This window comes from Dromiciops gliroides, chromosome 6 (genome assembly GCF_019393635.1).
Source record: "Dromiciops gliroides isolate mDroGli1 chromosome 6, mDroGli1.pri, whole genome shotgun sequence".
NCBI lineage: Eukaryota > Metazoa > Chordata > Mammalia > Microbiotheria > Microbiotheriidae > Dromiciops > Dromiciops gliroides.
Genome location: NC_057866.1, coordinates 255,975,089 through 256,002,623, shown reverse-complemented (window position 1 = coordinate 256,002,623; position 27,535 = coordinate 255,975,089). Strand labels below are relative to the sequence as shown.

The following is a 27,535-nucleotide window of genomic DNA, read 5'->3' as shown; positions in this document are numbered from 1 at the left end:
AAAGGAAGTGTCAAGTTAATTGGCTTTCCGATTTTCCAGAGCATTGGACCCGAAGTTTTAGATTGGAATACTTTAGGTTTCTACTACCAGTTCCAGGAGAGCAAATCAATTATCTCCTAATCTCCTACCCTTTAATTATACAATAAACCTATCCCTGGCCAGAGAAGGATAATCCCATCAGAGGTTACTTAGGTGAGTCTGTATTTCCAGTGGAGGGGACTTGGTTTCCTTTGATTTTTTTCAAAAGTCCTTTGGTATTGAATAATTTAAGTGTATATCCTTAAATTCTCTGGTCACAGAGGGCCAAAGTTTACATGGCTCTCATCAAGGGCCTTCAACGATGTCCTATGACCCTATGATGTTGGGGTATAGCTTGGGGTTGCAAGCACTGTTTCCTCAGTGCCTACAGTTACTAGGAGGCTCTTGGGAGAGGTGAGTATAAGATACTCTATACCTAGAGTGCTTCAAATGACTTTTGCTCAACATTTTTATGACTACTTTAGGTATGGAAGATTCTCTAAGGATCAATGACCAGTGAACAGAGTTCCTTTCCACTGATGTCCTGGGTGGTCTGTGCCCATCAGCCAGTAAATGGGGTTACTAGAGCATGCTTCCTTATTAATGGTAGTTCTGAGAGAGGGAAAGACTTTGCAGACTTTTCTCTTTTGTGTTTGTGTGACTAAATTCTCTGCAGAAGATGATGGTGAATTACAGGAGACTTTCCTTCAGGTTCCCATTAGTTTAACTGTCATAAGCCGCTGACTCAACCCAAAATCTCTTTAGCCTTCGGTCACATTCTTGGGCCATGGGATCAATACAGAAAATGGAAGCCATTTTTTAGCAGTCTTGTATATGTTGTAAAACATTAGCAATATGATAAAGTAATTCCAAAATGGAAAAATACCACAGGTACTGACCTAAAACATTCAAATGCCTGTGCACAGACCATGAAAAAAACAAACAAAACAGTAATGGCCGAGAGTCACCCCCTAATGTCTAGGAGTCGAGAAAGAAAGGCCTATGGATAAATTGAAGTGAATCTCTATTTTTACAGCTGCTCTTACTAAGGTATGCTGCTTATGCAGAACAAGAAAAACAGTGGTCATTCTGCTATGGCAGCTGATTATATTTAATATCGATGGCCATGAAAATGGTAAGATTTCTGCAGAGCAGAGGATTAAATGACCAAGATCAAAATTATTTCTATTTGAACAAAAATAGCAGATATTTTGATGGACCTGAACAGCTGGCTTCCAACTTTTTAAGCTCTTATAAGGAGCCATCTGCCATCAGCTGGTACCCTTTAACTTTGTTGGTAAAGAAGGAATTGTCATTTGAAGCCAAAAAAGCAATGAAGACGACATCTAGGAAGATGACATTTTAAAAAAACCCCTTTGATGCCTCAACCAACACTTCCTGAAATTTCCTATCTAGGAGGTTTTTGTTTGTGTAGTAGTTGTTATTAGTGTTCTCTTAGTGGCTACTGAAGAATTTTAAGGATCATTTTTGTTTTTTGTTTTTTTTTTGCGGGGAAATTGGGGTTAAGTGACTTGCCCAGGGTCACACAGCTAGTAAGTGTTAAGTGTCTGAGGCTGGATTTGAACTCAGGTACTCATGAATCCAGGGCCAGTGCTCTATCCACTGCCCCACCTAGCTGCCCCTTAAGGATCATTTTTAATAGACATTATTATTATGCTATGCTTGATGGAAATGAGATCTAAATAACAACTTATCTCTTCCTGAGGTCTTGATGGTTACTTGGCAATAAGTGTGACATTTACAAATATCATATGAATGTGAGAGGAAAAAAAATAAGGCATTTAAGTTACCCAAAATAAGTTTTCTGCAGATATAAAATATGCATCCAGGAATATTCCTTACTTCCTTAACAGCCCCATCCTTTGGTGTGTTCTCACACAACTCTTCACCTACCATTTTATTATGCCCTCTGGAACCTCCTGTTTTTGTTATTGTGAACAAATTTGGTTTTTTTATATTAGACCTGTGCCCTTTCCTTGGAAATTACCTTTGTACACATTTTATTTTTGTATACAATTTTATTTTTACTTTGGCCTACCTATTTCTCCACAACAGTAGATTCCTGGAAGGCAGAGGCTTTTTTTTAAAAAAAATCTTTGTGGGGGCGGTTAGGTGGCGCAGTAGATAAAGCACCGGCCCTGGATTCAGGAGTTCCTGAATTCAAATCCGGCCTCAGACACTTGACACTTACTGGCTGTGTGACCCTGGGCAAGTCACTTAACCCCCATTGCCCCACCAAAAAAAAAAAAAATCTTTGTATTAATTGTGCCTGGAACATGGAATAACTTTAGAATTCAATTCAAGTTGTTAGTTACATTTTCAAAGAATGTCATTTAACATAACATTCATATTTTTAGATAGGAAGAAAAAGTAATGAGGTCAGAGAGCAATGACTTTTGGGTGGTTTACCAATGGATAAATTATTAAATTGTTATTTTAAAAAATAGCCTTTCATTCTAACAGTGTTTTGCTAAAGTATCTTTCCTAGAAACAATAGTTGAAGATAAAAACTAGGCTCTCTTATTCCAAATCCAGGATTCTTAATATAATGACAGAGAGATATCAATTAATTAGCAAATATTTATTGAATTCCTACTATATATTAAACACCTATATATATGATATATATATATATATATACATATACACACATATATACATTTATATGTGACATTGAAACAATTACTATAGACACAAGTTTTGGATAAGCTTATATTAATTTATCAATACTATACCAGTAAAGGATTGACTATGTGTCTCCCTAACTTCTCATGGTCCCATTCTGTGTGGTAGAGGAGGCAGAGAGAGAATTTCAGCATGCCAGTTAGCGTGAGCAGGAGAAAAACCCCAGAAACACATGTGGTCCTCCAGAGAGACAGCATGCGGTCCCAAGGAGACCCAAGAAGGAGAATGACCACGTGGCTACTTGTCCAGGTCTTTTTATCTCTTTTGATAAGAGGCATGTCATTATACATCAATTAAATCTAATTGGTTGACTTAACTTGAAGGTGGGCCATATTATAATGAAGTCCAAGGATGACATCAGAGGAAGGAATGCAAGACCCTCACTCAAAAGTTGTCAGAGCAAAATCCCTTTACTCTAAGTGTGGTTTAATCTCATCAGTAAGTGCTTGGGCTATCTAGACAAAAGAAATGATTTTCACTCCAAACTCCTTCATGAGCTTGAGTTTGACCTAGATAAGATTTGATGAAGTCTTTCAAGGACACTGGACTTTCTGGAGTAAGTGGGGAGAAAGGACCCGTCCTTGGGTCCCCCAAGAAATCTATTATTAATAATTATTTTCTCATATATATACACACATACATGCACATATATATGTGTGTATATAGAGGTATATATGTGTATGTGTGTGTGTGTGTTCTGAGTAAGAAACAGAAAAGTTTGATATGGTCCCTCCATCCAGAAGTGTTTCAGATATAATTAGGAAATATGGGAATTTGGCCAGTGGTCAGGAGGTATGTGGCCTGATGCTAGGCCTTGGAAGTTATATGAATATGTGGTGAATTGAACAGACTTTCACATCCAAATTCAGCAAAGTTTTGGGAGAAATCAAAAGAGACAATCGACTCTAATTTAAATTTGTTACTTTGTTTTCACAAAATCACTGTGAATTATTTACTCTGAGCACCTTTTTTTGGGGGTGGTGGTGAGGCAATTGGGGTTAAGTGACTTGCCCAGGATCACACAGCTAGTACGTGTTAAGTGTCTGAGGCTGGATTTGAACTCAGGTCCTCCTGACTCCAGGGCCAGTGCTCTATCTACTACGCCACCTAGCTGCCCCTCTAAGGACTTTTTAAAAAGATGATTTCTACTAGTTTAAAAAAAAAAGTCAAGTTACCTTGTTTTAGCTCAACCAGGAACAGTGAACTCATCATGTTCAACTTGGGAGTAATGTTTCCTCTGTTTCGTTTCAGGCTGGTGCCCAGGCTATTATGTATACAACAAATTAGAAGACATTATTGTATTATAGTTATTGGTGTATATCTCCCCCCAGCTTCCTTAGATGATAATAAGCTCCACTGGGGCTGAGAGAATGCTTTAATTTCATTCTTGTATTCTCACCCCAAGCACTGGGCCTCTCACATTCATCCCAGGTATTAAGATTTATTAAGATGTTTGTGGAATTGGATTGTTACAGGAGGAGCATGCATGTATGGACTCCGCCATTGTAATCAATTTAACACTAAGCTATTCCGACACGTATTTAATTATATACATAATTGTTTTGTTGCACAGCAATTAGGCAAGTAGTTTACATAAATGCTTGTATGTATCTGAATAAATTTTATTCTTCTCATTTTATTAATTCGGCAGTATAATGGTATGGCCTTCTACCTATGTCAACCTTGTCTAGTAAGTCAAGGTAGCACAATAGATAAGAGCACTGGGCCTGGACTCAGGAAGACCTGAGTTCAAATTTGACTTCAGACACTTACTAGTTGTGTGACCTTGAGCAAGTCACTTAACCTCTGTTTGCCTTAGTTTCCTCATATGTAAAATGGAGATAATAATAACCCCTACCTTTCAGGCTTATTGTGAAGATCGAATGAGATAATAATGGTAAAGGATTTAATACAATGCCTGGCACATAGTTGGCACTATAGAAACACTACAATCATTATTATTTTTAGTCTTTTGACCTCACAAGAACTCTACAGATAACTCCTCTCTTACAAGATAGTTTTTACCAAGCAAGTAAAGAAAGATGCAGATGCATTATACTCCTTTACTCCTGTAAAAGACAGAGTTTTTGAATCTGAGCTCCTAGTGGCTGTGTTCCTCCTTACTCCTGTGACTCAGGCCTGAATTCCCTGGAAGTCCTGGCCTGCTAGTGAGGGGTCTTGGAGCAGCTGCTCCCTGTCTTCACTCTGTCTTCATTAGATTGCTGTGTCGGTCTAAATGGTATTGGATTTTAGAGTACAAGTCTAAGTTGAGTCAATACTTCCAAATTAATGACGCTTGGAATGAACCTGTAACCAAGACCATAAGGTCTCGTGTCTTATTGCTTCTTCTGGGTACAACGTCCCTTTTTCTGCACTCACAGCTGCCCCCCTGGTTCTACCCTTTTGTTGTCTCGCACCTGGACTGTTGCAGAAGCAGCTTGATCTCCCTGCCTCAAGTCTCTCCCCACTTGAAGCTTCCCTTACTCAGTAAGACCCAGTGGCTCCCTATTACTTCCAGGGGAAGAAAGAAAATCTTTTAGGTGTTGAAAGCCCTCCACAGGCTGGCTCCTTCTTCCTCTTGGAGGCAGCTAGAATGTCAGGTACTTCTCTAGGTCAGGCTCCAATTTGGGAACAAGGCATGCATAAGTCACTGAACAATTAACAGAAGGAGAGCCCAGAGGGTAGGGGGACTCCCATGGGGTAAATTCCAGGCTTTTAGTGAGTCTTCAGGATGAAGCGGTTTCTGGGGCGTGGAATACTGCAGCCTGGAGAGGAACGTGTGCTGGGCACCAGGGCAGGGTGTGTGAAGGGCATGGTGACTCCCAGGGCCTTCAGGCATCTACCATGTTGGAGGGCTCAGATTGGATGGCTGGCACTTTTTAATCCCTTTAGGTGCCCAGGAAACAGGTCCCCGAGGACAGCTTTATCTCCTTTAAGGGAAAGCTCATCTCAATGGAAGGAGGGAAGGAGGAGAGGTCTGGGGCGGGGGTCTAATGCCATGTGATGGGTTGGGGAAAAGAGGCTACATCAGGGAAGTGCTGGTAACTCTTAGTCCTCTCATACCTCCCTTTCTTGTCTCCTCCCCCTTTACTCCCTTTCTTGGATTCTCCAACCCAATGATTTATATAATTCCTTCTATACTCCATCTCCCAAATCTGGATCTTGGGGCTGCCCCATCCACCTTTCCAGGAATGCGCCACCACCCCCCCCCCCACCTCCGTCAAAAAGGAAGCTTTTTTTTGGCTTCCTTTCAGACTCTACTCAAATTCTACCTAATTCAGGGGGGCTTTCCAATCCTTCCTCCCCCCTCTCGGTAGTGCCTTCTCTCTGAAGGTCCCTTCCATTTTTACTATCCATATCTTTTCTTGTAGATGGTTATTTCACATTATCTCCCCCATTAGACTATGAGCACATTGGGGCCATGTTTTGGCCTTTCTTTGTACCTGTAGCTCTTAGCATATATTAGCAAGTGCTTATAAATACTTGTAGAATTGACTGACTGGTAAATGATGCTTATTTACAAGGGGGCTATGAACTGGTATAATTGCAAATTTTTTCCCCCTCCTGTTCATAATAATGAAATGACATCTGATGTCCACCACTGTCAGTTTTAGGGACTGTGATCTTTTGCCAGAGTGTTTCCTAAATGCGATGCAATTGGCCCACTGACCATTTATTTCCCAGCTGCAAGTTAGCCACAAAACAATTTGATTAAATGAACTTCTTGGATTTCCAGGCAAACCTGTATTAGCTTGACTAGCTTGCTTCTTGAAGGGAGGGCCTCGACATGAATCGCATGTTATAGCATGCATTTGGCAGGAACTAACATGTAGAAGAAACATGTTTCCTAATTATAATTCTCTGGGAATATCTGTAAGTAAAGCAACCTGTGTAAAGTCTGTCTAATTGAGCAGAAAAAAAGCCCTGCCTTTTATTTTGAATTGGAAAAGCGTTGAAGTCCTTCCAGAGAGAAATCATATACCCTTAAGTGAATCGGGAAGGTCCTCCTTGATTAAATGTTAGACGCTGAGAAAGCCTCATTTAAAGACAAGGAATGTGTTCTCAGACAGTCTTTGCCACTGACAGTTTATCTCTGGAGTGTGTGGAGCCTGGGGCAGCATCCAAGAATTTATAACACAGTACCAACACCATCCTTGTCTAGGGCCTTTGCCCTCAACAGGCCCCCCTTCCCCCTTCCCCTCCTCTCTTTTTGTGGGGCAATGGGGGTTATGACTTGCCCAGGGTCACAAAGCTAGTAAGTGTCAAGTGTCTGAGGCCAAATTTGAACTCAGGTCCTCCTGAATCCAGGGCTGGTGCTTTATCCACTGCGCCACCTAGCTGCCCCCTTAGTTATTTCTTAGTTCTTTTGTGAATCAAAATTTACCTTTTGGTTACATGTAAAGAAAATTAATAGGTCATAGAAAAGTCTAAGGTCCAATAACTTCTGGCCTTGGGCCTATCTCTTGGTCTACCATCCAAAAAGCTTGATTTGGAAGTTGAAGGAGGAAGAAAGAAGAGGGAGTGTCTGGGTTTAGATTTAGATTGTAAACTTCTTGAGGACAGAGATTGTCTTCTGTTACTTTTTGTATCCCCAGGACCTAAGACACATAGTAGGTGCTTAATAAATGTTTATTGGTTGAGTGATTGATTGAGATGTCAATAGATTTTAACAGCATGTACTATATAAGTTAAATTCCTAACAAGATATGGGGGAAGATCTCTTTGGAAACAGAAAGCATAGCATTGCATGACAATAGATGCCTCTTCCCTTCTCTTGAGTTGACACTAAAATTTCTTAAGAGCAAAAGGAGGGGCAGCTAGGTGGCACAGTGGATAAAGCACTGGCCCTGGATTCAGGAGGACCCGAGTTCAAATCTGGCCTCAGATGCTTGACACTTACTAGCTGTGTGACCCAGGGCGAGTCACTTAACCCTCATTGCCCTGTGAAGAGAAAAAAAAAAAAGGAAAAGAGATATCACTAAGCACCCTAAATCCATGGCTATTTATTTTCTATCACAGTCATCATCCTCAGATGTAATGAATATAAATTAATTTTATTATTATTAATTAACATTTATTTATTAACATGTTAATATTATAAGCTTTCTAAACCATCTAACTTCTGGGGTGAAAGGCCATTGTAAAGGGAATACATTCTAGCTTCCTTTTACATAATAATAAAAATGATTATGGTGGTGATGCTGTTGATTAGCTAGTGATTTAAGGTTTTCCAAGCACTTTATATAGGTCATCTCATTTGAGCTAAACTGTTGAATGTGCCTCTTTGTTGACATTTTGGAAAAGTAGTGCCCAAACAGCTGCCAGACTCAAGTGCCTCTGTTCAAGAAAAGAAACCTTAGCACTAGAGAAGCCCCATCTCAATTTCTCCTTTAACTTGTGAAAAAAATGCAATAAGGGAGCTGAGTGCCCAGAATCTGTCAGACAGGTTGTAACCAGAGCGTGTTAATGGCTGCTTTCTTTAGTTATCAAATTGCCACTAAATATTAAATGAATGAACTCTTCATACCCATAGACTAATCTGATTTATTTTGTGAATGTTGGTCAAGATCATTATCACCTTGAGTGTGTACTTTAGAAAACAGTTCCACAAATTAACTCTAATTCTCCAAGTTAGGATGACAGATAGCATTCTTAAGAGGGAGGTTTTACTTTCCTGATAAATAACTTAGTTTCAGGAAAGACTTAGAGGAATACATGAGGCAAAATCCAAATAAAATTGGTAATGCAAACCAAATATATTTATTTCTATGAAATATTTAGTAAGTTCCTATTCTGTGAAAGACCTTTGCTAGGCAGTCAGTTTTCTTAGGATACAAATTAAATTAGTCAATCAGTAATCAATAAATATTTACTAAGAACCTACTTTGTGCCAGGCACACTGTGTAACTCAAGGAGCTAACATGTACATGTGTGTGTATGTGTGTGTGTTTATGATCTTTTATAGTGAGATCATGCATCCATTTGAAGCTTATTGTGGTATGTGGTGTGAAATGTTGGTCTAAGCCAAATTTTTGCCAAACTGCTTTCCAGGTTTCTCAGTAACTTTGTCAAATAATTTGTCAAGTCCTTACTCCAGTAGCTTGGGGACTTGGAACTCATCAGATATTAGGTTACTTCATTTTGATGATTATTTTTAATATTATAATATAGTTTGAGATCTGGTATTGACAGGCTCCCTTCCTTCTTTTTTATTTCTCTTGAATTCTGACTTTTTATTCTTCCACATGAATTTATTATTATTTTTTTCTAGCTGTATAAAATAATCCTTTGGTAGTTTGATTGGTATGACATTGAATAAGTAAACTAATTTAGGTATTATTGTCTTTTTTACTGTCTTGGCACAGAGCAACCATTAACAGTTACTATCTCCCCTCTTTTTTATGTATGTTTTTCTGTAAAGGGTGTTTGGTAGTTTTATTCATATAATTCCTATGTGTAGCTGGCCTTCTAAATATTTTATACAATCTATAGTTATTTTGAAAGGGATTTCTTTTATCTATATCTTCCATCTGAGTTTTGTTTATTATGTACAGAAATGCTGATAATTTGTACAAAAAGCAGAATTTCTATCCTGCTACTTTGCTAAAGCAATTATTTCTTTTTAAGTAATAAACATTTTTATTTATAGTTTTGGGTTCCAATTTTTACCCCTCTTTCCCTCCCCCTCCCCGAGGTGATAAACAATCAGATATAGACTATACATGTATGATTATGTAAAACATTACCATGTTAGTTATTTTGTATATGAAAACTTGAATAAAAGAAAAAAATGAAAGTGAAAAATAGCATGCTTCAGTTTGTGTTGCATCAGTATCAGTTCTTTCTTTGGAGGTGGATAGTATGTTTCATCAATAGTCCTTTGGGATTGTCTTGGATCATTGTATTGTTGAGAATAACTGATACGTTTGCTTCCTTTTTGCCTTTGCTTATTCCCTCAATTTTTTTCTTGTCTCATTTCCTGCATTTTTAGCACTATTTCAAATAGTAATAGTGATAATGAAATTCCTTGTGTTACCTCTAATTTTATTGGAAAGCTTTAATTTTTATCTTCATTGCATATGAGGCTGTCTCTTATTTTAGATAGCTAATATTTACCATATTAAGGAAAGCTCTTGGATTATTGGTCAAAGTAGTTAGGAATTTCATAGTTGACCATTGTTACAATATTGCTGTTACTGTGTTCAGTGATCTGGCTCTGCTCACTTCATTCTGCATCAGTTCATATAAGTCTTCCCAGGTTTTTCTGAAACCATCCCCTTTTTGTAATTTCTCATAGAAGAATAGTATTCTATCACAACCAACAACAAGCACAACTTGTTCAGCCATTCTGTAATTGCTGGGCAATCCCTCAATTTCCAATTCTTTGCCACCATAAAAAGAGATGTTATACATATTTTTTTACATAAAGGTCCTTTTCCCCTTTCTTTGATCTTTTTGGGATACAGACCTGGTAGTGCTATTACTGGGTCAAAGGGTATGTACAGTTTTATGGCCCACTTGGGCATAGTTCCATGCTGTTCTCCAGAATGGTCGTACAAGTTCATAACTCTATCAACAGTGCATTTGATTCCCTGTTTTTCCATATTTCTGCCAGTATTTGTCATTTTCCTTTTCTGTCATGTCAATCAGAGGTGTTTTAATTTGAATTACTCTAATCCATAATGATTTAGAGTATTTTTATATGAATGTAGATAGGTTTGATTTCTTCTTATGAAAACTGCCTGTTTGTATTGTTTGACTATCAACTGGGGAATGGCTCTTATTTTTATTAATTTGACTCAGTTCTATAATTAGTCTATATTTGAGAAATGAAGTCTTTATCAGAGAAACTTTCTATAATATTTTTTGATATTACTTCATTGTCTTTTAGCAAAATATGGTTTCCCCGGATTATCTCTTTTAATTAGGATTATTTTTGCTTTTATTTTGCCTGATATCATATACTAATTGATTTTCAAAGTATCAATTTTGTTTGTTTTGAAAATTGGTTGGTTCTCTAGTTTTTCCTTTCGTTACATTCTTGAACAGTTCTTATTCTTTTTTTGTTGTTGATGAAAGTGTTTAGAGATATAAAATTTCCCCTCAGGACTGCTTTGGCAGCTTCCCAAAAGTTTTGGTATGTTGTCTCATTATTGCCATTTGCTTTGAACTACCACCTTAGTACAGGCTTTCATTACATTTCGCAACAGTGTTCTAATTGGTCTTCCTCCCTTAAGCCTCTCAGTACTCTCATCCATCTGCTGGAAAAAAAAAATTACCCTATTGTAATTTTCCTTAAACTTAGATCTGATCAGGTCACTCTCCTAATCTACCAATGTCAGTGGCTTTCTCTTTCCTTTAGGATAAAGGAAAAACTCCTCTGTTTAGTTTTTCAAGCTCAACATAACCCGGCCCCAGACCTTTTTTTCCTAGTCTTATTGGACATTATTTTCATTCGTACGCTGTTTTCCAGCCAAACTCTCCATCTCTTTGTTTCCTCACACAAGGTACTCCATCTCTGGTCTCCATGCCTTTGAGATCACTTCTTGCTTGACTGAGTACAAAACAGACATTGTCCGATGCTTGGCTTGTAGAACACCAATGGCAACTTGGAGGAAGGCTTTCCTCAGCTGGACCAAATCGAGATGTCCTCAGTGCATTTCCTTGTTTACTATCCTTCCCCTACCATGAGTACATGTCTTTCCTATACTTCTTGAATGACCTAAGTGTTTAATTTTATTTTAATATTGAATTTAAGCTATAGGAGGGACAACCAATTAATTAATTAATATTGAATTTAAGCTATAGGAGGCCCAGAACTTTCTCCTCCTCTGTAAACCCTAGTGATTTCCTATTGCCCATATTAGCAAATAGAAACTCCTCTCTTTGGTTTTTGAAGCCCATACTTTGGCTCCAATTTCTATTTCCAGCCTCATTGAACATTATTCCCCTTCTCATGTTCTGCAAACTGGTCAGTCTAGCCTTCTTTCTGTTCCTCTCATGTGACCCGTCCATTATTTCCATGTCTTTGCACTGTCTATTCCCGTGCCTACCATGCGCCAGGCACTGTGGTAAATGCTTTGTAAATATTATCTCATTTATACCTTAGAACAGCCCTGGGAGGTAGGTACTGTTATCCCCATTTTATAGTTGAGGAAACTGAGGCCAACAAAGGAAATATAACTTGGCCTTGGTCAACATAGTTAGGAAGTGTTGGGGATTTGATTTAAACTCAGGTACACAAGTAAATACCCAAATGTTTGTTGATTGATCGGTTCAATCAGCCTCCTTAACTTTTCTTGGCAGTATCATTATTATTAATGGTCATTGTACTCACAGCTCTTTGGAAAGGATGGGAGGGAGATAATAATTCATCCGTTCCCCACTCATTTTTAGCTAGTACAATAGCTTTTGGCAAATGGGTTTTTGCATGCAAAATTAATTTCCTTGTTTTATGGATAAGAAATCTCCTTTCCCTTTTCCTCCCAACCCATTTTTTCCCCTCACAATCTTGAATTAATGTCTAGGAGAGACTAGATTAAACAAAGCTTTTCAAAGGGTCAAACAGGTGTTAATTCATCTAGACGTTGTCTAAAGCTTTTTTTAAAAAGAGCCAACTCATTTCACAGGAACACAAATCAACATGTTAATTAATCTAAATTAATACTTCTAAATTGGGTTTTTGACAACTTTATTTATTGTTTGGTGCATGCGAAGGAACAGTTGGCACTATCCTAATCTTAGCTGAGTTAGGGCAAGTATCTTTATTTGGAGATACAATAATAGAAATGATGAATCTGACTAATAACTACAGACATTTGTAATAATCTTTATAGTCCTAACAGGAGATTTTGGAATTAATTTGTACATTTAATGATCAGAGGTCCTGATTCAGTCTTTTATTGAATAACTAGCAATTTTTTTTAACTTCTCATCCCATGATTTATTTTACTTGAGTTTCTTTTACTATATGGTTATACTTTTCACATGGTGGAGGTTAGGGGTGTGGCGCCCCCTTGATCTGGTATAAAATTTTTTTGCCTTCCCTTTCATACCTGAGAAGGTTGAATTTTGTCTTTTTCTTTTATGGGTTATTTTTAGTACCTCACTGTAAAATTTGGGTTAAGTACTTGGTCATAAACTATATATAGATCAATGTTAAATAAAAATACTTTTTCTGTGTCATCTGCTGGCCTTTGAGTATTATCTGCGGCAAAATTCCCATTTAATTTCTTATGCTGACCCACAATATATCGAAATTTTGATGTAGAAGGAATAACTGTAAATGCAGGATTGCAATTTGATTCCAGATGAAACTCTAGTCCAGGCTGGAGCTATACCTGATGCAGTTCTTTTCTCATTAAACCTTGCCAGCACACCTTCAATTTCACTTGCTCCTAATTTTGTCACCATAATGATTAATATGAAACTCTCTTCCCCCAGCAAGGGAATACTATCAAATCCCATTACTTTGTGTGATTGGTAATAGCCTTGCCATGAGTATTAGCTCTATTAGTCTGAATAGCAATACTCTTGACAGATGGAAAACTTAATACTGTCTTCTTTAGTAAATCCTATTTTGTCTCAGCACAGATTTTGGGGATGTGTTGAAATCTACACCCTTATTCTTCCAGGGTTAAAAGAATTTCCCATATTGTTACTGTTTGGAGGAGGGAGGGAGGGAGGGAGAGAGAGAGAAAAGGAGAGAGAGAGGGAGAGAGGGAGGGGGTAACGAATAAAGATCCAGGGTAGATTTATGAAAACCTAGATTTAAATGTTGATTCTATCATGTAATTGGGTATGGGATGCTGGACAACTTATCTAACCACTCATTGCCCCAGACAACTTTTTTTTTTCTTAATCCCGCCTGCCAATTTTGAAAAATTCTGAACTTTCTAGACAACTTTCTAAGACTCATAATATGGGTTGAATTGTGGGTCCTGATCTGTATTGGTTTAGTGTCCTCATCAATGAAATACTAAGTCCAGAGTAAAAACAAATTCAGAAAACTTAACATTGGACAATTTATGAATAATTAGATCTGTAATATCAACTGGATTTTTAAACTTTATTTGTAGGAGCTCACCATATCACTACAGTAATTATTCAGTTAGAGTAATTGTTGGTCTTCCCACAGGAATTAACATATTTAGTTGATTTTATCCCCTTTCATGGGCATACAATTAATTAGCCTTTATCTTAACTTATTTGATATTGAAGGGTTAACTAGGATCTTAGGAGCAATCAATCCATTCACAATAGTTGATTGATTTTGCTTATTTAAACATAGTTTTATTCTTCCCAGGATACACATTCTGTTGTAGACCGCTTCTGTTAATGTGTTTTATCATTCCGAGCTGTTCTTGCTATTCTAGAAAGATTCATCCCCTCATTTCTTCTATTCCCAGGGTGTATACTTCTTTCATGCCTCTCTTTGGCATTTAAATCCCTTCATAATCTTGTTCCAGGCCACATTACATTACACATTACTCTTCCTTACACGCTCTACGTAGCAGGCAAAATGGCCTTCACATTATTTCCCACACATGATATTCCCTCTTCTTCCTCTGCACCTTTGCAGAGGCTGCATGTTCCATGCCTGGAGTATTCGCTCCTCATTTGTGCCTCTTAGAATCTCCAGCTCCAGCTCAGGCCATTTCCTTTCAGATGCCTTTTCAGATGCTCCCAGTTATTAGCCTCCCCTTCCCTCCCCTCTCCTATTGCTTTGTACTAATTTCATTTATATCTTTACTGTATTCACTTACTTGTGAACATGTTTTATCCACAAGTAAAATGTAAGCTCTCTGAGGGCAGGGACCTCCTTACTTTTATATTTGTAAATTGCCCTACCTCCCTCCAACACAGTTCATGGCTCATAGTAGATATTTAATTTAATAAAGACTAGTTGATTCATTTCACAATTATATTCCTTGGAGTACTTATAATTTTCTACTGTATTTTTTAGGAATTTTTTTTTACATACTACAGATTTGTTTATATTATCTGGATCCATGCACTATGTGAAATATATGACTCCTTAATTTCATTTTCTGTTGTAAAAGTTGTTGTAAAAGTTAGCATTTAAGGTTTGCAAAGTACTTTACAAATTCTGTCTCATTTGATCCTTACAACAACTCTGGGAGATAGGCATTATTATTATCCTTATTTTGTAGATGAGGAAACTGAGTCAGACAGATTTAAGTGACTTGTCCAAGGTCACACAGCTAGTAAGTGTCCAAAGGAGGATTTGAACTCAGGGTTTCCTAACTCCCAAGTCCAATGCTAGGCACTATGCCATCTGAGTCCCTTGAAAGAAGGAACAGGAAACTGAACTGAGCACAGAGGACTTAGAAGAAAATGGAAACCAAAACCATAGACTTCTAGTTGAGAGATGGATGATGCTTCCACAGTGAGTGCTTTATCCATTGTGCTGCCTAGCTGCCCCCTTCCAGCTGTTTTTTTAAGACCCTGCTGATTGGCTGGGAAGAGGCCAGAGTAGCTCCTGGAAGTTCATTGGCTGAGAACTGAATCCTACAGCTGTGTGAAAAGCTATTGAGCTTGTTGCTCTCAGGTACCATTTAAAGCCTGAGAGAGGGAAAACCTTTCATGGGTGGCTGTGTTGCTCTTTCCTCCCTTTCTCCTTAAGGAGGGACAAACAGAAGCAGAAAGACAAGGATTGCATCTATTTTGTTCTGAACTACGTAGTAAGATGAAGCTTGGAGTCAGTGGGTCAGAGCAGAATGCCCTGCTGTTTACATATCTGATGGATTTGGCAATTCTTTGGTATAAGGGAACTCCTTGTTAATTAAAGAGTGTAACACTTTCCTCAGTACTTTGGTAAAGGTGGCTGGGAATGAAAAGTGCTTGTTACCTCTTCATAGGGAGGAAGAAGAATAGTTTTGTCTGGCAGGAGAGTGATGGTGATCCAAAGGGGAGCATCCAATAGTGAAGTGGCTTTTGATTATGAAGGAACCAAGGACACTCACGCCTTCAGTTCACAGTTGTGAGTTGTCCTGTTGACATGGGTTTCCCCACTTAATTGTCTCCCTGCTAATTTTCTGGAAGTGTATATTCCCTTTCCTCTATGGACACTGTATGTATTGGTGAGAGACTGTGACCCAGGTCCCATATATGGAGGATTTTTCTGTCCTGTGATTTTATTATTGCTGTTTTTGTTTTCTCTAGATTAAATGCCATAATTTGTCTATGGATGAGTAAATGTTAGGATTACTTCTAATTTTCTCTACTGATGAGTAAATGTTATAATTATTCTTCCTTTTGCCTTATCATTTGATAAGTGTTTTGTGGTTAGAAGTTAATGGTGTCGGGGCAGCTAGATGGCAAAGTGGATAAAGCACCGGCCCTGAATTCAGGAGGACCTGAGTTCAAATACGGCCTCAGACACTTGACACTTACTAGCTGTGTGACCCTGGGCAAGTCACTTAACCCTCATTGCCCTGGTCCCTCCCCCCCCCCAAAAAAAGAGAAGTTAATGGTGTCATAGTGACTGATTTTATGTGAATGTGATCATATTGGTGGGGGCTCAGGAGTTGCAGTGACAAGTTATAGGAGTTTATTCCCTTGTGCTGCCTCCCTTCCCTACCCACAGAAAACAAGACTACACCGGTAATCACTGAACAACAAGCACTGATGAAGTGCCCCTTATGTGCCAAGCACTATAGTAGGAGCTTATGATTCAAAGATAGAAAGGAGACAGTCCATACTTTTTTATTTTTTTATTTTTTTTTGGTGAGGCAATTGGGGTTAAATGACTTGCCAAGGGTCACACAGCTAGTGAGTGTTAGGTGTCTGAGGCTGGATTTGAACTCAGGTCCTCCTGAATCCAGGGCCAGTGCTTTATCCACTGTGCCACCTAGCTGCCCCCCAGTCCATACTTTTAAGGAGCTTTACTTTCTGATGAGGGAGAGGGGTGGGTTACAAAAATCAAACGAGAGTGGTGGCCAAGAGATGGGAGTTTTGTGAGTTGAGCCACAGGGCGAGTAGATTGGCACAATCTCTTCAGTAGTATGATATTATTGATCTGATTATTCTTCCCAGAGAAAAAGCAAGATGTGGAAAGTGAGTTCTGGGGGACGCACAGGGAGGCAGGGCAAATCAACCAAGAAGCCTTTGTCAAGTACTTCTTTGTGCCAGGTAGAATACTAGTCCAGATATAAGTGTATACAGCATAAAGATAAAATGAATAATTAGAAGGTATATATATATGGGGGCAGCTAGATGGCGCAGTGGATAGAGCACCGGCCCTGGAGTCAGGAGTACCTGAGTTCAAATCCGGCCTCAGACACTTAGCACTTACTAGCTGTGTGACCCTGGGCAAGTCACTTAACCCCAATTGCCTCACTTAAAAAAAAAAGCCAATTTCCTAGAGGAAAGAGGAAGCAAGGAAAATGATTTTGGCAAGTGTGTAGAAAATAGATTAAAATGGTGAGAGGCTTGAGGTGGGTGGACCAATTAGGTGGCTCTTGTCATAATCTAAGCAAAAGGTGATTAGAGCCTGAACAAAGATGGTAGCCACATGAGTAAAGAGTTGGATTCAAGAGGTATTCACGGGGTAGAAAGAGCAAGATTGAGCAGCCATCAACAGCTGAACCATGGCCACCAATGGGCAGGTACCCCACCTCTCAAACCTACTTCTCACTCAGCCCCCAAATCCATCATCCTTGGAAGCAATTCTTGGGCAGAATGGTCCTGGCAACTGCTTGTGTGAAGATCCAAAAAAGAAAGTTCTCCCTTCCAAAGGTCTTGGCGTTGTCAAATGGTTTAATATCAGAAACTGATATAATTTTTCCATGGAAATGTCACTAAAGAGGAACCATTACCACCTGCTTTGCTGCTATACCCTAAGCACCATGGGGTGTTTCTATCTGATTTGCAGTTGAACCCTTCCATATGTGTTGCCTCCAACATTGGAATGTGAGCTTCTCCAGAGTGAGAACTGTATTGACTTCCATTTATAACCCCAGGGCTTATGTTCTATATATAATAGGTGCTTAATAAATGAATTTTTTGGGTAGGTACTCTATAAATGCTTTATGTTTTTCATTCTTTTTTTTTTTTTTTTTTTAGTGAGGCAATTGGGGTTAAGTGACTTGCCCAGGGTCAGACAGCTAGTAAGTGTTAAGGGTCTGAGGCCGGATTTGAACTCAGGTAGTCCTGACTCCAGGGCCGGTGCTCTATCCACTTCGACACCTAGCTGCCCCGATGTTTTTCATTCTTCATCTATTTACTCTCTTAATCCCAGCAACCTGCAAAAGCTCGACTTCAGACCTCAATCTTAGCCCTAAGGCCTACCAGTTAATTGCCTTTCCTAGTTCTCCCTGGCTCTGTGCCATTATCTTTTTATCTTCATCCTGGGCTATCTCGGTGCTTCAGACTCTCCCTAAGGGCCTTCCTTAGGACCCTGCACCAGCTAATATCCCAGATACCCATTTCTCCCTTTCTTTTGAAGGTCTTCCCAGGATAGGATCCATCTGCCTCTTGGAGACCCCATTCTTTGCCCAGTCTTCCCAGCTCCCCTTTGCCAGCCCAGGATACCTGACTTTGCCTCTGGCCTCGCTTCTCTGTCTGATTTTCTAAAGGCTCTTCATTCAGGTCCTACCCTCTAATTGTGGTTGTCTCCCATGTCTCTGTCCTGTATCCTTTTCTCTTTTTCTCTTTAGTTTCTTGTTTTATATTCCCTCCAGCTCCCAATTATTCTACAATCATCTCTATGCAGATCTATATATCTCTATGCTGGGTCTATATATCCAGCTCTAATCTCTTTACTGAGTTCCAACTCCCTCTTGGACATCTCCAGTTGGGTGTCCTGTAGACACCTCAAACTCAGCATATATAAAACAGAACTCCTCACCTTTCCCCAAAGCCTCCCCTTTCCCTAGCCTTGAGGGTACTGCCATCCTCTCAGGCACCTGTGCTTGCAATCTCTGTGTCATCCTTGACTCTCCTTGACTCCACACATTCAGTTGGCTCTTGGCAGGAGGCCTTTCCCAGTCTTCTCTCTCTCACATCCCAGGACCTTCTCTCTGAGATGACCTCCTCTTTACGTTGTATATCTTATGTATATACAATTTTTTCCATGTTTTCTCCTTCATTAGAAGGAGCCTGAGGACAAGAACCACGTTTATTAAAAAATAATCCTTAGAGCTTGGCACCTGGTTCCTGGTATACAGTAAGTGCTTAATAAATGTTTGTTGACTGATTGAACATCTGCCATGGGCTGGGTATGGTGAGAAGTGATGGTGAGGGTGGCACAAAGACAAAAACAAAATAGTCCTGCCCAAGAGGGTAGCTAGATGGCGCAGTGGATAAAGTTGCTGTGTGGCCCTGGGCAAGTCACTTAACCCTCATTGCCCTACAAAAACCAAAAGCAAACCTCCCCCAAAATCCAACCATCCCCCCAAACAGTCCTGACCTCAAGGAGCTTATAATCTAGTTGAGGAGACAATTCATAGGTACAAGAAACATATACAAACTAGATCCAAGGTAATCTTAGAGGTGAAGATACTTTGTTTCTCCTGGGGTGGAGTGAACTGGGCCTCTTCTAGAAGTTGGTGTTCAGTTGTTTCAGTCACGTCTGACTCTTTGTGACCTCATTTGGGGTTTTCTTGGCAAAGATACTTGAGTGGTTTGCCAGTTCCTTCTCTAGCTCCTTTTTACAGAGGAGGAAACTGAGGCAAACAGGGTGAGATGACTTGCCCAGGGTCACACAGCTAGTAAATGTCTGAGGTTGAATTTGAATTGAGGTTTTCATGACTCCGGGTCTGGAGCTTTATCCAGCATGCCACCTAGATGCCCTGTATGGTGCTTGAATTGAGTCTTTTAGGAAACCAAAGATTCCAAGAGGTGGAAGTTGGGAAGGAGTGGCCTGAGGGACGGCCAGGTCAAAGGCATAGGGATAATAGATGGTGTGTTAAGAACAGCAAGTAGACTAGTGTGGCTGAACTAGCTGCCTAAAGGACGGGAGAGCTTATTGCCTTATCTAGCTTCCTGAATTGGTGCCTTTTCACAGCCCAGTCACCAAATATTTTTCAAACAGTTCTCCTCACCCATCCCTCATGGGGCTCAATGGATCAATCATGACCTGTTGGTTGTTCGTGTTATTTATCAAGGCGATAGACCACGTGTCTAGCCTAGTCCCATGGGAAGTCCTATAATCCAGTTTGTTGCAATAGTTGTTTAGATTGTCCCTTCCCACCTCAAAAAAAGGTTCCCCCAGTGCATGTAGACTTCAGGCCATTGGACTGAGAACTGGGATACTTGGGTTATGGTCTTGAATCTTCCACTAAATAGCCAAATGATCTTGGGAAATTCATTTTACTTTTCTGTGCTTACATTAACTCATCCATGGTGATTTCCATGGTCTCTCTACAGCAATATTTGATGTTGTTTCCCTTTTTCTTTGTGTTAATAGAGGAAACTAGTTGACTGGAGATGGGATTAATCATTGACGTGAACATAAGGCCAATGAAATAAAAGTTTTGAGGCTCTAAGGAAAAGGAAATCTCATGATGGAAGCACAAGCTGTTTCTGTGAAGCTTGGGAAAATTCTCAGTTACACTGTTTGTAATAGCGAAATGATTAACTAGGAACTTGAGACTGCGTCTGCTGTGAGAAGTGATTTACGATGTGAATGCAGAAAGGATGTTTGCATCTGGCTATCTGATATTGCACTGGAGCCCTTTTAACATTATTTATCTTGGGGACACCCACTGCATAGACATTTTCCCTCCTTTATTTATTTATACAATTTATTGCCTTTCACAAGAGGTCAAGGCCAGTAATGTAGTTTTGAAGCTTCCATTCTTTAGGATTTTTCCAAGGGGGCTTTCATGCTGGTATGCCAAAGGACCCTGACCCCCCAGCCCCAAAAGACATTTCTTGAGTTTGTCTCCTAGCACTGTGTGTCTGGCACATTGTTTTCTTATTACTCACTCTCTTTAACAAAAGAAATGCCAATCAAAGTTAAACATAACTTTTGTTCTTCATGACTCTAGAAATGAGTGGTGGTGTCTGGGGTAAGAGCAAATAGTGTGGCAGAGTGGAAACAGTATGAGATTGGGCCTCAAAAGAGCTGGGATACCACTTAGTAGCTAAGTAGATGTGATTTTGGAAAGTCCTTTTCCCAGACCTCTCTGACCCTTGGCATCTGCATTTTTTAAATGGGGGCATGATCAATAATACTGGCGCTATCTAAATTACAGGATTGTAGTGAAGACTAAATGAGGCACTAAAAGTGAAATGTCAAATGGTATTATTGTTTTTATAGGAACTTTATTTCCATGGATCTTCTATCTTAAGACAATGTTTCTTGAGCGATTTATTTATTTTGAAAATATCATTTTCATTTTTCCAATTACATTCAATGACAGTCAACATTCATCTTTTATAAGATTTAACTTTTTTCCTTTTTTTTTTTTGCAGGGCAATGAGGGGTAAGTGACTTGCCCAGGGTCACACAGCTAACAAGTGTTAAGTGTCTGAGGCTGGATTTGAACTCAGGGACTTCTAAATCCAGGGCCAGTGCTTATCCACTGTGCCACCTAGCCACCGCCTTTTATAAGATTTTAAATTCCAAAGTTTTTCTCCCTCCTTTCTCCCCAAGTCGGCAAGCAATCTGATACAGGTTATACCTGTGTAATCATGTAAACATATTTCCACATTAGTTTTGTTGTGAAAGAAGAAACAGGATAAAAGTGAAAAAGCACAAAAAACCTAAAACCCCCAAAACAAGGTGAAAATAGTATGTTTCGATCTGCATTCAGACTCCATAGTTCTTTCTCTGGATGTAGAGAGCGTTTTCCATCATGAATCTTTTGGCACTGTCTTGGATACAATACAATTATTGTTGAGAAGAGCTAAGTACATCATAGTTGATCCTTGTACAATGTTGCCTTCATTGTGTACAATGTTCTCCTGGTTCTGCTCATTTCGCTCAGTATCAGTTTATGTAACTCTTTCCAGTTTTTCCTTTCCTTTCCTTTCCTTTCCTTTCCTTTCCTTTCCTTTCCTTTCCTTTCCTTTCCTTTCCTTTCCTTTCCTTTCCTTTCCTTTCCTTTCCTTTCCTTTCCTTTCCTTTCCTTTCCTTTCCTTTCCTTTCCTTTCCTTTCCTTTCCTTTCCTTTCCTTTCCTTTCCTTTCCTTTCCTTTCCTTTCCTTTCCTTTCCTTTCCTTTCCTTTCCTTTCCTTTCCTTTCCTTTCCTTTCCTTTCCTTTCCTTTCCTTTCCTTTCCTTTCCTTTCCTTTCCTTTCCGCAGGGCAATGAGGTTAAGTGACTTGTCCAGGGTCACACAGCTAGTAAGTGTCAAGTGTCTGAAGCAGGATTTGAACTCAGGTCCTCCTGAATCCAGTGCCGGTGCTTTATCCCCTGCTCCATCTGGCTGTCCCTTCCAGTTTTTTTGTCTTCTGAAATCTGCCTCTTGAGTGATCACAGCAAATTAAAATAACTGCCTTATTATTTTTCCCTTTCCCTTCCCCTTGATCCTGGTGAGGCAGCTGAAGCACATTGAGATTGACTTGACCAAGGTATTAGTTTAAATAAGTGAAAGAATTGACTTTCTTACCCCCCTTTGATTATCTGGTTTTTATTTTCATGTATTGAATTTTTGTTTTATTGTGTACTTACACACATATACATGGAGCATTTTCATGCACAAAGCAGAATAAAAAAAGAGGACTCTATCAAACAGTGATTCTTCATTTCATGTGGTTTCATTTTTTTTGTAAGTAAAGGTATAAAATAATAAATTCTACATTATTTTCAAAACTACCCTGCTTCCCTTTGCTTCCTTCCGAATTTCCTTCTGTGCATTTAAAAAATGTTACTTGTGGGGGCCGCTAGGTGGCTCAGTGGATAAAGCACCGGCCCTGGATTCAGGAGGACCTGAGTTCAAATCTGGCCTCAGACACTTGACAATTACTATCTGTGTGATTCTGGGCAAGTCACTTCACCCTCATTGCCCCTCAAAAAGAAGTTACTTGTATTGTGCTACCTCTCTATTCTTTATTCTTTGTTCCTTAAGTCTGTTTCCTTGATTATTTAGTGACATTGGAAACCATTTATATAAGGCTGCACAACAAGGTTTTATGGATATCATGTTATTTGGAGATATTTATTGCCCAACAGGATAAGATAGAATGCTGGATTTAAGCTGTGCAAATAAAATAAAATAATCTTTGATCCTGTAAAAAAAAATTCAGTAGCTTGTAAAACTTGCATTGGTTTCCATGTTTAAGGGTCTTTCCCTCTTCCTTTCCTAATCTTGGGTCCCATTTTCTGATGCTAAGAAACTTCAAATACTTGTTTGTACAGAGAAATGTATTATCCTGAATACTGTAGAAAGGTGACATTAGGGACCCACCATCAGACTATATGTGGCCTGAGGTGTTTTTTTTTTCTTTTTCTTTCTCATTAATGAATAGTAATGGATGTGACCCAAACTTGCTTTAGTTTTTCAGGTAGTACCTCTTATGATCAAGCAGGAGTTTATGGCAGAGCTGCCCATCATTAGGGATACATTCAGCATCCCCACACAAGTTTCCAAGAAAAAGGAAATAGAACGGGAAGCTAGAATGTAGTAAATTTCCTTTAGGGCTAGTGACTAATTTTTCTTTGCAGTATGCTCTGATTGTCTAGATGTAATTATTCTCATAACTATTTTCAAGTATTTTTCATTATAAGGAAACAAAAGGACATCTATTTTTATCTCTTTGGGAAAAATGCAAAAATAAGCAACCCAGACAGGGGAGAGCATAACAGATAATTAAAAACTAAAAAAATAAATCCTAGCCGAAAAATGATATTTGCAGTGCTCTTGTATTTCAACACAGGGCTTAATTTATTTTGAATTAAATATAGTTCTGTTTGTTCAAAGGCGGTTTATTCACTAGAGTTCAGGATTATCTCTACCCTATGGTCTCCACCCACTGTGCCCCGTTTTAGGAGTCTAGCAGACCTAGCATCTAAGAGGAGGGCTGAGGTGTGGGGTGGTCATGGGAGAGCAGTGTGAGTGACTTTATCTCTGTGTCCTGGAGCCCAGTGTAAATGCTCTGGGATTAATTGGAAGTTTGTGAAGTGGCTGGATCATTGGACCTGGAGTCAAGAAGACACGAGGTCAAATCCTGCTTCAGACACTTATTAGTTGTGTAACCCTGTGCTTGTCACTTAACCTCTGCTTGCCTCAGTTTCCTCAGCTATAACATAGAGATCATAATAATCCCCTTACTCCCAGGGTTGTTATGAAAACCAAATGCGATAATATTCGTAAAAAAAAAAAAAGCAAAGTGTGGTGTCTGGAACATATTAGGTTCTACATAAATGCTTATTCCCTTCCCTTCTCTTTCCCTTTTCAAATATTTTTCATTATATTATATGAAAACAAAAGGGCATCTATTTTTATCTTTTTGGGAAAAACATAAAAATAAGCAACTCAGATAAGGAAGAGCATAACAGATAATTAAAATTTTTTTGGAAGGGAATGAAGGGAACAAGTGTTATTAAACACCTACTATGTGCCAGACATTATGTTAAATGCTTTGCAAGTTTTATATCATTTGACCTTCATAACAGCTTTGGGAGGTAGATTCTGTTATTGCTATTTTACAGGTGAAGAAACCGAGGCAGGCAGAGGTTAAGTGACTTGTGCAGGGTCACACAGCTAGTAAGTATCTGAGGCAAGAGTTGAACTTGGGTCTTCCTGACTCCAGACCCAGTGGTACCAGGTAGCCTTTTTTCTTCTTAAAATCCGAAACCAGGGGAAACTAGGTGACACAGTGGATAGAGCACTGGCCCTGGACCTGAGTTCAAATCCAGCCTCAGACACTTAACACTTACTAGCTGTGTGACCCTGGGCAAGTCACTTAGCGCCAATTGCCCAGCACCCCCCCCCCCAAAATCCTAAACCAAGAAGCAGAAAATGAAACTGGCCAGTGTAATTTTAGTCTGCGAACAGTGCCAAGGGTAAAATAGTGTAGATTATAAAAAGGGAAAAAAAACAACACCCCAAATCAACACAACGGGACGCTCCATCTCTGCTCCAGGCATTTTCTCTGGCTGTCTCCCATGCCTAGAACACTCTTCCTCCTCCTCTCTGCCGTCTGGCTTCCCTGGCTTCCTTCAAGTTCCTGCTGAAATCCCACCTTCTACAGAAAGCCTTTCCCAACCTCTCTTAAATCTAATGCCTCCCTCCACCTCCCCCCTTCTTTTTTTAAGTTCTAGAAGTTGGATTTACTGCTTTTTATAATTTTTACACAAAAATGACTTGGGAAACAAGGGCATTTTATCTGGACAACTTTTAATGAGCTGCTGACCAAAATACTGGTTTAGTGTGGCATTAAAAATACATGTGTATGTGTGTGCACACATATATACATATACATACTTATTTAATTTATTATGAACCAATGTAGGATTTTGCTACTAAACCTTTTCTAAAGCGAATGCTGCTGCTTTTTTGCAACAGCTAAAGGTTTAGCTAAAACTGAGGCAAAGGAAACATCACCTTGCTCAGCTCATCTTGCAGAGCTCAAGCCTGTGTTCCTTCCTCTGCATGAAGGAAATGTGACAGACTGGGTGTATGTGTGTGGTCCACACAGGATAACACAGCTTGAGCACTGCATTATTTGCACGGCTCCTCCTATGATTTAGCTACCTGTTACCAACTGGTACTAAACGGATACTTTACTATAATTTCTGATAATATAATATCTGATTGATAGTGGCAAGGCTACAAAAGAGGAATCTTAAGATCCAAGTACTCTTCAACCTGAAACCTGCACTGTTGGTGCCCCATCCCTGAAATGGTAAAAATTGATGATGTATTTCCTGCTCCGGTTGACCTCCCCAGCAGCAGAGGGGCAGGTGGCTGAGCGATGGTCCCAGACTTTTGCCTCTGGCTCCACCCTTCCTGCCCCCTATAATGAGTGGTAGAGGGCAAAGTCCCTGTTGACCTCTGCTATCTTGTGCTGGTCTTGTTTCTTCTTGACCACAGGGCCTTGGTTATGGAAGGTATCTAGTAATTCATGAGATAGCTTCCTGGCATCAGCATTTGCTGGGGCTTATTCTTCTAGCATTCTTGAATTATCCATTTCATGGCTAGGAAGCGCTGGGATCTGTCACCCACCTAGTGGGTCTGGGGCCTGATAGAAGTGATTATCTTTTAGGATTCTGACCATTCCAAAGACAGGCTAACAGTTCTATAGGGCTTGGTGGGAGATGGCATATGGTACCTTCAATGACCTCCTGCTCCTCAGCTGGGGCTGTGTGGTACCTTTTACTGTTCTCTCTCTCTCTCTCTGTCTCTGTCTCTTTTTTTTTTTTGGTGAGGCATTTGGGGTTAAGTGACTTGCCCAGGGTCACACAGCTAGTAAGTGTTAAGTGTCTGAGGCCAGATTTGAACTGAGGTCCTCCTGCATCCAGGGCCAGTGCTTTATCCACTGCACCATCTAGCTGCCCCCTGCTTTCTCTTGAAGGTTTCCAGAGCCTGAGTCATCAGGGATGTGGTCAGCAGTTTGTTTCCTCCTTTCCTCACCATGTTGGTGACTGATCACTGGGTCCTTGAACCAAGAGCTTATCTTTGATGCTGGGGGAAGTTTGAAAATCTGTGTGATTCCAGGGTCCTACTTAAGCTCCTGCTCTTCAGTCACCTCCTTCAAGGAGGAGCTTAAGGTAATCCTTATCCAGTTGGGGTTCTTTGTAATTATCATCTCACCTGTGTCTTTCTGTCTGATGGTCTCTTTTGCCCCTTCTATTTTTGACTATTTCCTATTTATCTTTTACATAGCTTATTTTTACACGTTTCTTTTCTTTTTTCTTTTTGGCCAGGCAATGGGGGTTAAGTGACTTGCCCAGGGTCACACAGCTAGTAAATGTCAAATCTCTGAGGCCGGATTTGAACTCAGGTCCTCCTGAATCCAGGGCTGGTTCTTTAACCACTAAGCCATCTAGCTGTCCCTATTTTTACACATTTCTTGGCATGTTGTCTCCACCATTAGACCGTGAGTTCCTTGAGGGCAGGGACTGCCTTTTGTCTTTCTTTTTATCACAGTGCGTGGCATGGGGCCTGGCATGTAGTAGGCATCTAATAAATGTTTATTGACTGACTGCCCTATAAATATCAGGGAGAATTGACTAAAGGAGAAAGATATTTTTCAAAAACGCTATTTCAGTCTTGACCTTTTCTTCATGCTAACTGATGAAGCAGTCACTTGTGTTTTCCAATATAGAAACTTGGTGCAGCATTCTGACGACTTATTTATAACCTGCCTCAAAAGATTACTTTATATTCACGAAGGAAAAGCTCAATTATGCATTTAAAACAGTTGGTAGCTATGCTTAACAGTGTCAAGATGAAATGTTATCCTGCCTGTACCATGGTAGCATGCATTCGAACAAAATTACTCCTTGTTCCCACCCTCTTCCCTCTGTTTTTTTCTTTTTTTTTTTTTGGAAGTTCAGGAAATCAATTTGTGTTCAATTTCTTGTGTAGGGTAAAACCTGAGTCCATGTACAAAGCTGATGAGTGGAGTATCAATGGAATCTCTGTTAGCTCATTTTTCATCAGGGAGATACATTACTTCCCCAAAGCCGTGATCTAGGACCGTTGCCAAATGGAGTTTTAAAAAAAAATACGCAAACCCCAACAAACAACATAATTCTTTCATGTTGTGCTCTCTCTCTCCCTTTTTGCTTATCATGCTGCCGGGTGGCAAACCCATTTAAAACCCAAAATTCATTGGCACCTTTGCCTCAAGCCGTTTCTGGGTTTCACACTCTTCTAATCTTATGATCCATTCAGA

The 27,535-nt window shown here is 39.6% G+C and overlaps 1 protein-coding gene across 1 annotated transcript in view; it reads left to right on the top strand.

Annotated features, from left to right (window-relative positions):
- Positions 1–27,535, top strand: part of FRAS1 (Fraser extracellular matrix complex subunit 1) — a 515,723-nt gene that overhangs the window by 26,269 nt on the left and 461,919 nt on the right.